The sequence below is a fragment of the Nicotiana attenuata genome, unplaced genomic scaffold (assembly GCF_001879085.1).
Source record: "Nicotiana attenuata strain UT unplaced genomic scaffold, NIATTr2, whole genome shotgun sequence".
In the NCBI taxonomy this organism is placed as follows: domain Eukaryota; kingdom Viridiplantae; phylum Streptophyta; class Magnoliopsida; order Solanales; family Solanaceae; genus Nicotiana; species Nicotiana attenuata.
In genome coordinates, this window is record NW_017671664.1 from 74,693 (window position 1) to 88,418 (window position 13,726).

Sequence of the window (13,726 nt, forward strand, 5' to 3'; positions counted from 1 at the left end):
TTCTGGCCAGGCATTCCTCTTACGCGAACGCGAAAAATCTATCGCGTTCGCGATGAACATAAATGATCTGCCACCAAAATACTCTACGTAATTGCGTAGCCAACACTGCAAACGCGAAAATGGACCTAACTTCTGCCTAGCTAAGCCTAACGCGAACACGTGCACATTGGCACAAACGCGATGCTCACTCCTCGCAACAACCTACACGATCGTGTCCGAGAACTTGCAAACGCGAAGAACAACTTATCCCCAGCCATCAAACAACCCTACGTGATCGCAATCTATACTCTGCGATCACAATTAAGAAAACCAGATACCAAAACTCAGTAGAACCATCAATGCAAAAATGAAGGAAAATGGTCCGAAGTCAATCTGAAACACGCCTGAGCCCCTCGAGACCCTATCCGAACATACCAACAAGTCCCAAAACACAACACGGACCTACTCGAGGGATCAAATCACACATAACAACATCAAAATGACAAATCGCACCTCAAATCGAACTTACTCATGAACTTTGAACTTTTCAACTTCCAAAACTCGTGCCGAAACATATCAAATCAACTCGGAATAAACATAAATTTTTCACACAAGTCCCAAATAACATGACGAAGCCATTCCAATTCCCAGAACCAAAATCCAAATCCGATATCCTCAATGCCAACTCCCGGTCAAACTTATGAACTTTTCAAACCATTGAATTTCTGACTTTTGCCAATTTGAGCCGAAACCTTCTAGAAACATCCAACCGCAAATTCGGGCATATGAACAACTCCAAAATCACCTTCCGGACATAACAGAATCATCAAAACTCCGATCCAAATTCCAATACTAAATAGTCAAACTTGGTCAACTCTTCCAACTTAAAGCTTCAATCATGAACTTCATCCTTCCGAACTAATTTCGAAACACCTGAAAACTAAAACCGATAATTCACACAAGTCATAATACATCACATAGAGCTACCCATGCCCTTAAACTACTGAGCAAAGTGCAAATAGTCAAATTGACCGGTCGAGTCGTTACAGTAACTCCTTATGCTTATTTCGTGTATTTTACTTTCACTTTGTTGAAGATAGTTCATAGGAAAATGTTAAAACTACCCTGCCTGATTAAGTTTCTTAGCAACCTTCTTATTTAACTTTCTTACTATTGTCTGTCATGATTGAATTATTACTTGTTGGTGTACGGGGCCGCGTTGTGTGGGGCTCCATATGGTTTTAGTGAGACTTGTCGGTTGGGCTGCTTGTATTGGCTGTGGTGAGGTTTCTAGACTAGGGATTTGCACTATCGTATTATGAAACGGAATGTTTGGAAGAATGGTATTATATTTCTGCTAAGGATTTGGGCAATGGCCATGTTTGGACGAGTGAGCTTCTTTACTTATTAATTAGATGAGTGGTTACGAGATTCTGTGTGTTCCTTTCATCATCGGCAGTGTTTGAAGGTTTTGAACAAGGTTCTCATTGATATGAGGTTACTACCGGTACCATATTTGCTATTGGGAAGCTATGGTGGCCAGCAGTGATTGTTGTGAGTATCTGGATGATGTGCATATCACGCGGTTATATATCGGGTCACGGTTATGGCTTGGCACCACTTGTTCAGACTTATATAGTGTGTAGATGTGAGATTCAGGTTATAAGGTTAAAGGACTAAGGTTGAATTAAGGATCTTCAATTATGTTGTATCGTCAGGCTTATATGGATTAGGGTGACATGGGATCACCCCTAGGTATGTGCATGGTAAGGTTACACCGTGATTTGATGGCCTTGGAACAAATTTTCGCATGGTCGAGGATGAACGTATGTTTAAGTGGGGGAGAACGTAACGACTTGATCGGTCGTTTTGAGCATTTGTACTTTGCTCGATAGTTTGAGGGCACGGGTATATCCGCATGATGTATTACGACGTATGTGAATCGTCGTTTTTGGTTTTCAGGTTATTTGAAATCGATTTGGAAGAGTGAACTTCATGATTAAAGCTTTAAGTTGGAAAAGTTGACCAAGTTTGACTTTTAGCATTTGACCTTGGATTGGAGTTTTGATGGTTCCGTTAGGTCCTAATGGTGATTTTTGACTCGGGCATATGTAACGACCGACCGGTCGTTTTGCTTTCTAGAACTATGTTCCCCTGAATAAGACTTCTCGTACATGATTTTACTGATTTATGAATTACGGGGATGGCTAGTTCGGGATTTGGAAGAGTTCGAATTGAAATCGGAACACTTGGTTTCTTAAGGTTGGCTTAAAAGGCCAAGTTTGAATTCGGTCAATATTTTGAGTAAATCACCTCAGAATTGGGGTTTGACGGTCCCACTAGGTTCGTATGATGATTTTGGACTTGGGCGTATGTTCGGATTGGGTTTTGGATGACTCAGGAGCGTTTCGGTGCCTAATAGTGAAAATTGGTTCTTGAAGGTTTTGAAAGGTTCTTTAAATTTGGTTTGGAGCGGGTTTTGGTGATATCGAGTTCCAAATAGAATTTCGAGACTCTGAATATTCCGTAATGTCATTTAAGACTTGCACGTAAAATTTGGTGTCATTCCGAACTGTATAAGTACATTTCGGCACATTGGAAGTAAATTGAAGAACCAGAAGTTCATAAGTTTGATTCAATTGGTTTTGGGGTGTGATTCTTAGTTTTAATGTTGTTTTGGGTGTTCCGAGAGTTCAAGCGAGTCTGTTTTATGATTCCAAACTTGTTGGTATGTTCGGGCGGGGCCCCGGGGGCCCTGAGTGTCAATCAGACGAGGCTCGAACCAAGTCTGAAATTTGGAGCAAAAGTTGAAGCCCCCGGTTCTGTCATAATTGTTGTTACGCGGCACCTTCCTAAATTTCTTGGAAGGGCGACGTAAGGCTAAGCAACTGATGTTAGTGCGGTTACTGTCCGCCAACTGAGGTCCCCTCTGTACGCTAGACGAGATTGTCAGTGTCGTACGGGAAAACCAATGTCAAGAGCAATTGAGAGAATAGAAATGAGAATTGAGAATGAAAGAAAACTTGATTGCATTAATGAAAGCTATTACAGAAAAGCAACACGGTGTTGAGGGGGAGAGACACCAGTATAGAGAATTGTTTGCTTGCTAGAAAGTTTTGATTGCTTGATCCCCCGTAATAATGCTTAAAAAAAAATAATCCAAAGCTACAAGACTAGACTTGACTAAGCTAGAGAAACATAATGGAAGTACATGAAATATAACTACTCTATATTTACAATGAAAATGACTTAGTTTTCTATAAGGCAGCAGCAGGTCCGTTGTCAGCAGCAGTGTCTTTGGCATCACGGTCTGCGCGCGCGACACTATTGGCATCTGCCTGCGGCTTGGCGCTGGCGAGGGATATCGGTGGGGCGACCGAGGCACCTACGCGCTTGTCACTTAGTGCGGCCAAGACCACGGGGCCGTCCGTGGCGCTAGGCATTGGGAGGCTTGCTAGGATGCACGGGGCGCGCCCAAGGGGTCCTGGGGTATGGCTGGAAAGCCGCCCATGACATTCTCTTCCACCTGTGTTGGCAACGTCCTCGGCGCCTTACTTGCAAAATAATCTTCAATGAGGCTCTTGTATGCTTTGAGGTTTGTTCCCCTCTCCCAAGTATTCTCTTCTACATCACAGCCCTGCCATTTCACCAAGAACTCTTGGTGATCTTTCCTTGAGGCATGAATCACTCTATCATCAAGGATAGCTTCAACGCGCCTTTTTCTGGTTGAATTGGGGCCTCGAATACTGGGTATTGTGAGCTGGCTCCATGAAGGATCCTCCGTGTCTTCCCGAAAAGGTTTCAGGAGACTGACATGGAAGACATGATGAATTTTCCACCAAGCTCGGGTATCCACCCGGTATGCAACTTTACCAATGCGCCTTTCAACGGACAAGGGTCCAATGAATTTTTGCAATAGGCGAGGTTCATGGACACCCGCAAATAAGTACCGCTTTGGGATTTTGACCATCACTTTGTCTCCTACTTGATATTCAACAAAGTGATGATTCTGATCAGCATGCCTCTTCATCCGCTTTTGAGCTTTGACAAGATAGCTCCGCACTATCTCCAAATTCCGCTTCCACTCTTTTGAGAAGCTAGCAGCTCGAGGAGATTTAGCCATGTTTGGTGCATTCACAGTGAGTGGGAGTAGCGGTTGCTGGCTGGTAACAATTTTAAAAGCGCTTTTGTTTGTACTAGAGCTCTTTTGTGAATTGAAACACAGTTGAGCAGCATCCAGAAGCTTCGCCCAATTCTTCTGCGACCCGGTTACAAAGTGGTGGAGATATTCCTCCAACATACCATTGAACCGCTCCGTCTGGTCATCAGATTGACTTGAGCTGTGACTCAATTTTGACCCAAGGCACTTGAAGAGTTGGGTCCAAAAGATGCTTGTGAAGCGTGAGTCGCGATCACTAACAATGTCTTTGGGCAGGCCCCAATATTTGACGACATGAGAGAAGAAGAGTCGAGCTGTATCTTCTGCTGATATATATTGTGGGGCTGCAATAAAGGTGGCATACTTGGAAAATCGTTCCACCAAACCAAGATAGTTGTGAGATCTCCGACCTTGGGCAATCCAGTGATGAAATCCAGGGAAACGCTTTCCCAAGGTCTCTTTGGGACAGCTAGTAGTTCCAAGAGTCCCGCTTGTGTCAAGCAGTCCGACAAGTCCTTCTGGCATACTAGACAAGTCTTCACATACTGAGCGACATCATCGGCCATTTGAGGCCAATAATAGGCACGACGAAGTAACGCCATGGTACGTTCTTCACCGGGATGGCCGGCCCATAGAGTATCATTACATTCCGCTAGAAGAGTCCTCCGCAGATCTCCTCCTTTAGGAACATAAAGTCGGTTCCCTTTCACTTTCAGAAAACCATCTTCCATGTAAAACTGGCAAGTCTTGCCCTGTCCTACCAAATCAACCGAATACTGAGCAGCAGGATCCTTGATGAGTAGATCCTGTATCTGGTCCTTGATGGATGTGGCTACTTCGCTCCCCCTTAGAGTGGCGAGTAGGCACACCGATGCTAGATCAGCTCTCCGACTGAGCGCATCAGCAGCATAATTGGTCTTTCCTCTGTGGTACTCCAGGTTGAAGTGGAATTCAGCTAGGAGTTCCTGCCACCTGGCTTGTCGACCATTCAGCTTCGGCTGGGTCATGAAATGGCTGACAACTGTGTTATCTGTCTTGACCACGAACGGGGTCCCCAGCAGATAGTGCCTCCAAAGGCGCAACAAGTGGACGGCAGCGAATAATTCTTTCTCATGGTCGGCATAGCGCTGCTCTGCATCCTTCAGCTTCCGACTCTCGTACGCTACAGGGTGCCCTTCTTGTAGCAAGACTCCGCCGAGGGCATAGTCAGATGCATCTGTTTGTACCTCGAAGGGCTTGGCCAAATCAGGGAGGGCCAAGACGGGGCTACTAGACATAGCCGTTTTCAATGCGTTGAAGGCCTCCGCTCGCCTCGGTCCCCAATCCCAGGGTGCAACCTTCTTGAGGAGTTCTATCAATGGCACTGCCATAAGGGAGTAATTCTTCACAAAATCGCCGGTAGAAGTTGCATAGGCCGAGGAACGCCCTCAAGGCGTGGACATCATTAGGCGGCAGCCACTCTGTGATGGCTTGAATCTTCTGTTGGTCCATCTTGATCGCCCTTCCTCTATGACATGTCCAAGGAAGTCAATTTGCTTTTGAGCAAAGGAGCACTTGGATAGCTTTACATATAGTTCATGCTCCCGCAAGACCTTCCGCAAGTGCACTAGGTGTTCTTCCAATGTCTGGCTATATACCACAATGACATCTAAGTAGACCACCACAAATTCGTCGATGTACTCTCGGAAGACATGGTTCATGAGAGTGAAAAATGTAGCTGGGGCATTGGTCAAGCCGAAAGGCATGACCAGTAAGTTGTACGACCCATATCTTGTCCCACAGGTCGTCTTGTGTTCATCACCCTCTGCAATCCGAACTTGCCAATAACCTGTCTTCAGATCTATGTTGGTGAACACCGTCGCGCCACCCAGTCTATCGAACAAGTCTGGCATTAGAGGAATAGGGTACTTGTTCTTCACGGTGATTTTGTTTAGAGCTCGATAATCCACACAGAGTCGCAGGCCGCCATCATATTTCTTTTGGAATAGAACAGGGGACCTGTATGGGGACTTGGAGGGTACAATGATCCCTGTATCTAGCATTTCCGTCAATTGTCTCCGAAGCTCGGTGAGTTCGGGTTGTAACATTCTGTAGGTGCCCGGGCAGGTGGCTTCGCGCCCAGCACCAACTCAATTTCATTGTCCACAGTGCGCCTAGGCGGGAGCCGCTTTGGCACGTCTTGTGGCATGACATCTTCAAACTCTAGTAATAGCTCCTTCATGGATTCAGGATTGGGACCCGATGAGCATTCTATATCTTCAAGGCAGAGGGTTGCCAGGAACGTAGGTTCATTCCTTTTGACCCCCTTCTTCAACTGCAAGGCCGAGATGTTCTCAACGGCCATCTTCATGGGCATGCATGGGATAATGCAGGGCTTGGCCCAATTGGTTCCCATCATCAGTAGCATGTCTGCAAATGGTATAGACATGGTGTTGGTTTGCCTTAGGAATTCCAACCCAACAATCAACTCGAAGTCATCTATGATCACCACTCGCAGGTTGAATTTTCCTTCGTAAGGGCCAAGCTTCACTGGTACCTCTTTGGCTATTCCACCCACTGGCTGGGGAGGTGAGTTGATGCCTTGACACTACCTCTACCTTTCCCTACAACTAGACCAAGGCGCTCCACATGAGTCGAGGCTAAGTAGTTGTGGGTAGCACCCGTGTCTATCATGGCCCGAATGGGCTTGCCATTCACCTTCATCTCAACAAACATTAAGGTCCACTCTTGTTTAAGAGGAGTCTCCTAATCCGCCTTCTTTTTCCTTTCTTAGTGACTGGACATGGGTCCTTCTTCTTACGGATACCAGCACTGGTCTCCGCTAATGCCTCAGAAATGGAGCAACCAATTACATTGAAGACACCTACTGGTTCAGTCTGGTCCGCATCGTCTAAGTCGTCATCAGTCCCATCATCAATAGCCTGATGGGCGTTTATCTGTGCATATGGGCACTCATTGTTCAAATGTGGTCCGCCGCAATGACGGCATCCTGAAGGAGGCTTTCTCCCCCGGTCATTGTTGTTTGACGCAGCACTGTTGCTGTCTGAGGAAGGAGCCTTAGATTTGGTTGAGCTCTGATCTCCCCCACTTCTGCTAGGGCCACCATTCCTAGGCTGACCCCCTTTGAATCCCGCTCGAACAGGCGGCTGAGGCCTATCCTTCCAAGCTTCCATTTTATAGTCCCCAAGGCATTCAGCTGCTTGTATCGCCTTGGGCAGGGTATCTACCCTTTGTCTTTGTAACTCCACACGGGCATAAGGTTTCAACCCTTTCAGGAAGGTGAAGAGCTTGTCTTTGTCCCCCATGTCGCGTATGCTTAGCATGAGTGCGGAGAATTCCCACATGTAGTCCCGCACTGATTTGGTCTGGCAGAGCTCCCGTAGATTTCTCCTTGCATTGTATTTAACATTTTCGGGGAAGAACTGTAGACGTATGGCTGCCTTCAGTTCTACCTATGTCTCGAGAGCATCTTCACCGGCCCTGATGGCTTCATACTTCACCCGCCACCAGAGTTTAGCATCACCCTGAAGATACATGGCAGCAGTTGCTACCTTCTTAGCTTTCTCCAGGCCCACAACAGCATCGAAATACTGTTCGACGTCAAAGATGAAGTTCTCCACTTCCTTGTCATTCCTAGCTCCACTGTATGGCTTTGGCTCAGGAATTTTCAGTTTTTGTGTCGCGGAAGCGGGGTTCACAGTGCCCCCGATTTTGATTCCACCTCCTCGAAGTAGGCCCTGTAAAGCAGCGTTGACAACATTGAGCTGGTCTGTCAATTTGTCAATAGTTTGTTGCATGGCAGTCACCCTGTCTGCCTCTTGTGCCCTATGGGCTAAATCCTCGGTGCGCTCCTATTAGAGTCCCTCGAATTTCACAAAAATTTTGGCTGCCTCTGTGGCTGCCATCTGTCGGTCTCCCTCGGAGTCCCGACTGATGTTTTCTATGTCGACTTCGGCCTGGAGCACTCTGTGGTCCAGGTCGTCCAACCTTTGCACTAGGCTACCTCTTACTTCAGGCACCGTATCCACGATAGGCCGTAATACCTCAATAGTCCCTTCAAGGGCCGCAATGCGGTCCCCATGATTCACCATGGTCAGAAATGGTGGTAATGTCAATGCGTTCCCTCGTCCGATGTCGAGCCTAGGCTCTGATACCAACTGTTACGCGGCGCCTTCCTGAGATTCCTTGGAAGGGCGACGTAAGGCTAAGCAACTTATTTCAGTGCAGTTACTGTCCGCCAACTGAGGTCCCCTCCGTACACTAGACGAGATTATCAGTACCGTACGGGAAAATCATTGTCAAGAGTAATTGAGTGAACAGAAATGAGAATTGAGAATGAAAGAAAATTTGATTTCATTAATGAAAGCTATTACAGAAAAGCAACACGGTGTCGAGGGGCAGAAACACCAGTACAGAGAATTGTTTGCCTGCTAGAAAGTTTTGATTGCTTGATCCCCCCTAATAATGCTTAAAAAATATAGTCCAAAGCTACAAGACTAGACTTGACTAAGCTAGAGAAACATAATGGAAGAACATGAAATAAAACTACTCTATATTTACAATGAAAATGACATAGCTTTTTATAAGGCAACAACATGTCTGTTGTCAGCAGCAATGTCTTTGGCATCACAGTCTGCGCGCGCGGCGCTGTTGGCATCTGCCTGCGGCTTGGCTCTAGCGAGGGATTTTGGTGCGGCGACAGAGGCACCTGCGCGCTTGTCACTTGGCGCGGCCAAGACCACGGGGTCGTCCGTGGCGCTAGGCATTGGGAGGCTTGATAGGACGCCACAGGGCGCGCCCAAGGGGTCATAGGGTATGGCTGGAAAGCCGCCCATGACATTGCACATACGCTTGGCCAGCAGTAGGTGCGAGCCACGAGCTGCAAAAGAACAAAAGAGGACAGCCCAGGCACTGTAGGTGCGTAGGTTTTGGCGCACCTGCACGACCGTAGGTGCGAGGTAAGTGGTCGCAGGTGTGGACATCGGCGCAGATGCGGTCCCTTGAGCTCGCAGGTGCGGAACTTGCCAGTAGGGGAAAATGCGCACATGTGATGGCTTCGTCGTAGGTGCGGTATCGCAGGTGCGACCAAGTCACCGTAGGTGCGAAAAAGCTGGAGGTAGTGAGGTTCATTTAATACGGGACTTAAACCATTTTTCACACATTTCACTCACTCCTTGGACGATTTTTTGAGCTTCTTGAGAGGGGTTTTCACCTAGATTTTGGAGGTATGTAGTTTCTACCAAATGTGAGTTAAATACTTAGATTATTGGTAGATTAACATGTAAAAATTAGTGAAAATTAAGGGTTTAGAGAAAGTCTAGGTTTTGTATAAAAATGGGATTTAACCATGAAATTAATTATGAAACTTAGTAAAAATCATATATTTATGTTCCTAAGGTCATGGGTAACAACTTTCTTCGAAACTTTCCAGAATCCGAGCATGTGGGCCTGGGGGTGAATTCTAGGAATCTTGCAAATTGGGTTAGGTAATAACTTTAATAGTGGAAATGTGAAATTTTGAGCATAAATTGATTAGCTTATATAATGTTTGACTAGCTTCGAGTCGTTTGGCATCGATTTGGAGGTTTGAGCGTATTCATGAATTGCGAAGTAGGCTTTGAGACAAGGTAAGTCTCCTTTCTAACCTTCTAAGAGGGAATTTACCTTATAGGTGAATTAAATAATTGTTTGAACCTACTTGTGGGGGCTCCGTATGTAGAAGGTGAAGAGAGTCCGTACGTAGCTACTATTATGCTATTGTCCGGGTAGTTTATGACCCGTATCATGCTCTATTTGAAATGTTTGCGTCCTTACTTGCTAATATAATCACTTAAGTCATGTTAGAAATTGATAAAAGAATTATAGAAGGTTATGTCACTTACTTGAAGGTTTGTATGAGGCACATGACTGTAAATGAGAAATTTGTGTTTTCTGTAAAATAACTGTTATTTGTGGATCGGGCCGAGCGCCTTGGTAGTAAATAGATGCACTATGGTTTCTGCCGTTTGACCTTTGGCAGTGCACAATTTAAAATTATATTGGACCGGGCCGTATGACCTCGGCATAATTTGCGCATGTTGATTATTTGGAACTCTCCGTTATTTATACTGCTTAAATATCTTGAAATGTAAGCTGTTAAATGATATGACTGAAATTAAAATTATATTTGTGAAAGAAGAACTTATCACTTTCTATTATTGAGCTTTCAGTATTATTCATGATATCCATGCTTAGCTCAATACTTTAATTATTTTATTGTTAGCCCATAATAAGTGTCTAAGTCGACCCCTCATCACTACTTCTTCGAGGTTAGAATGGATACTTACTGGGTACATGTTGTTTATGTACTCATGCTACACTTCTGTACTTAATTGTACAGGATCTGAGGCAGGTGCATCTAGTTACCCGTCTGGCGCGCATAGTTGATCCCCACTTTGAGACTTCATGGTGAGCTGCCTTCCGAGCCGTTCCACAGTAGTTGGAGTCAACCTTATGTTTTACTTTTCTGTCTATTTCCTCTCAGACAGTAGGCTAGCAGTATTCTTTTGTATATTCTACTAGATTGCCCACACACTTGTGACATCAGGTCTTGGCACATTCACTAGTAGACTTATGATTTTGGATTTGCTTTCATGATTCTGATTAGTACTTATTGCTTCCACTTATTTATGTTTCAGTTTGAAATTTCTAAATCTTTTTAATAAATAAGGAAATGTTACTAAATAATTTATTTAAACGGGAAACCACTAGTTGATTGGTGTCGGCTTGCCTAACAACGGTGTTGGGCGCCGTCACGGCCTATAATGGAATTGGGTCGTGACAACATGGTAGCAGAGCACTAGGTTCACGTAGTTCTCACAAGTTATGGGCAGACTTAATAGAGTCTTGCGGGTCGGTACGGAGACGTTTGTACTTATCTTCGAGAGGCTATGGGGTGTTAGGAAACTACTCTTTATTCACCTTCTATTGTGCAGTTGAAAGTATACTGAATTCTCTCTCTTATTCTCTCATAGATGGTGAGGACGCGCGCAAAAGACTTCCCGGACCTGGGAGGTGCTGCTCCCCCCGTTGCTAGAGGCCGAGGTAGAGGTCGGTGGAGGGCACCAGCCCGAGGTAGGGGACGAGGATGTCCCAAAGTTGTGCCAGTTGCACCACCAGCGGATCTAGTAAAGGATCCCATCGTTGAGGAGCATGGCGAGGTGCCCGCAGCGGAGCCTGCCCCGGTAGATTTCATGATAGCACTGGGCTTTTAGGAGGTCATGGGCTGTATGCTTCGGTTCAGGGATTCTATGACCCAGGCTGGTTTATTTCTAGCAGATCTAGCCACATCCCAGACGGGAGGGGGAGCACAGACTCCTACTGATCAGGCTCCTGGGCATGCAACTGCTGTGTATTAGCCTCCGGGTACACTACTCGCGGACGGGGCCCAGCCAGTTGCAGTAGTTGTGCCTGAGCCTAGACCAACTGCAGATGACGAGCCGCAGAAGTTATTGGATAGATGGACTAGATTACACCTTCTTGTCTTCGGAGGTGAGCGTCATGAGGACGCCCAGGACTTCATTGATAGGTGCAGGGACAAACTGAATAACATGAGGATATTGGAGTCTCATGGGGTGGACTTAACTACTTTCCAGCTGGAGGGCAGGGCCCGTAGATAGTGGCAGTCTTATCTTCTTGGCAGACCAGCGGGTTCTCCTCCCATGACTTGCAGCCACTTGACACAGCTTTTCTTGGATAGGTATATTCCACCCTCCGATAGGGAAGAGTTGCGGTATCAGTTTGAGTAGCTTGAGAAGGGTCAGATGTCAGTGACCGATTATGAGGCGAGGTTTTCTGAGATGTCTCGTCATGCACTTATGATACTTCTTACTGACGCAGAGAGAGTGCGAATGAGATGGAGACTTCTTATCAGTTGGTAGTGGAGAATGCTCAGAGGAGGGCTACCGTTAGAGAGGTAGAGAGCAGATTCAGCAGGACAAGAGGACCCGTTTCTCTGGAAAGTTTAGAGGCGCCCCAGCTAGGGGCAGAGGTCAGTTTGGGATGGGTTAGCCTAAAAGGCCCACATATTCAGCACCACCACCTCCTCGGGGTTCCCCGGCACGACTTATTTCAGTGCCATAGTAGAGAGTTCTTACCGCCTACCAGCCATCTAGGGTTCTTTCAATGGGTACTCACGCCGCCAGGGTTCTTCCAGCTCCTATTTTAGTTCTATGCCGGAAAGTTCATACAACCCATCGGCTATTCAGGCTTCTTCCAGTGGGCCTACAGGCCATTAGGGTCAGACATCAGGGCAGCAAATCACTGCACCGAGGGGCTATTTTGAGTGCGGAGATCTCTGTCACATGAGGAGATTCTACCCTAGGTTTCAGGGAAAGGTAGTGCAACAGGGTCAACAGCCCATAATTACAGCACCGACTGTCCGGCCACCCTGAGGCGAAGGGCAGGCTGGTAGGGACCGTCCTCAATATAATCAACCGCGCTCACTGAGGGTGTGTGCAGACTCTGGAGGGGCTCCTTCAGCCCAAGTGCTATCATAAATAAGTATAACCGCTATGACGTCTAGCCCGATCCCATAAACATCACTCAAAATCAGGCTCTCGGCATCACTTATTCATCAATATCTCAAATCTCACTCACGGGCTCACAATGCCATGAAACTAGCCCGAACATGATAATATGATGTATCAATAAATAACGACAGATACTGAGATATGATATGAAATGAATGAATGTGACTGAGTGCGAAATGTCAATGAAATCAATAAGTCAACAGCAAGAAACGACCACTATGGGTCCCAACAGTACCGGTATGTAGCCTAAACATGATCTCTAGCATGATTGACATCTCAATTACTTTATCACTTGATGAAAATACGGATATCAACAAGTTAGAACCACATTACAGTGCCATGCAATTGACTAAGTCTTAATTATCATGGTGCACGCTCGCACGCCCGCCACTTGGCATGTGCGTCACCTCAACACCAATAACATAACACATAATTTGGGATTTCGAACCCTCAGAACCAAGTTTAGAAGTGTTACTTACCTCAATCTAAGAAAAACTCTACTCCAACACGCCTTTGCCTTACAAATCGTCCTCCAAATGACCCGAATCCAGCCTCAAGGAGTATAATACAATCATACAGGCTAAAGGAATCAATTCTATAAGAAATTACGAAGCTATAACTCAAAAATCCGAAATTGTCTCCAAGCCAGCCCTCAAGCCCATGTCTCGAAATCTGACAAAAGTGACAAAATCTGAAAGCCCATTCAACCACGACTCTAACAATACCAAATTTACTCAAATCTGATAACAAGATCCCATTCAAAACCTCAAAAATCCAGCCCAAGAACTCTTCTTCATTTTCCCCAAATTTTCCACCCCAAATCACAAATTTAATGGTAGAATCAAAGGCATAATCATGGAAACTAGATAGAAACCACTTACCCAAAACACCCACGTGAAAATCCCTCCAAAAATCGCCTTCTACCGAGCTCCAAAATCTATTTTGTGATATGAACTCCAAACCCTCATTTTTCAATCTTTTGTTCTGCCCAGTGATGCCTTCATCGCGAACGCGACCT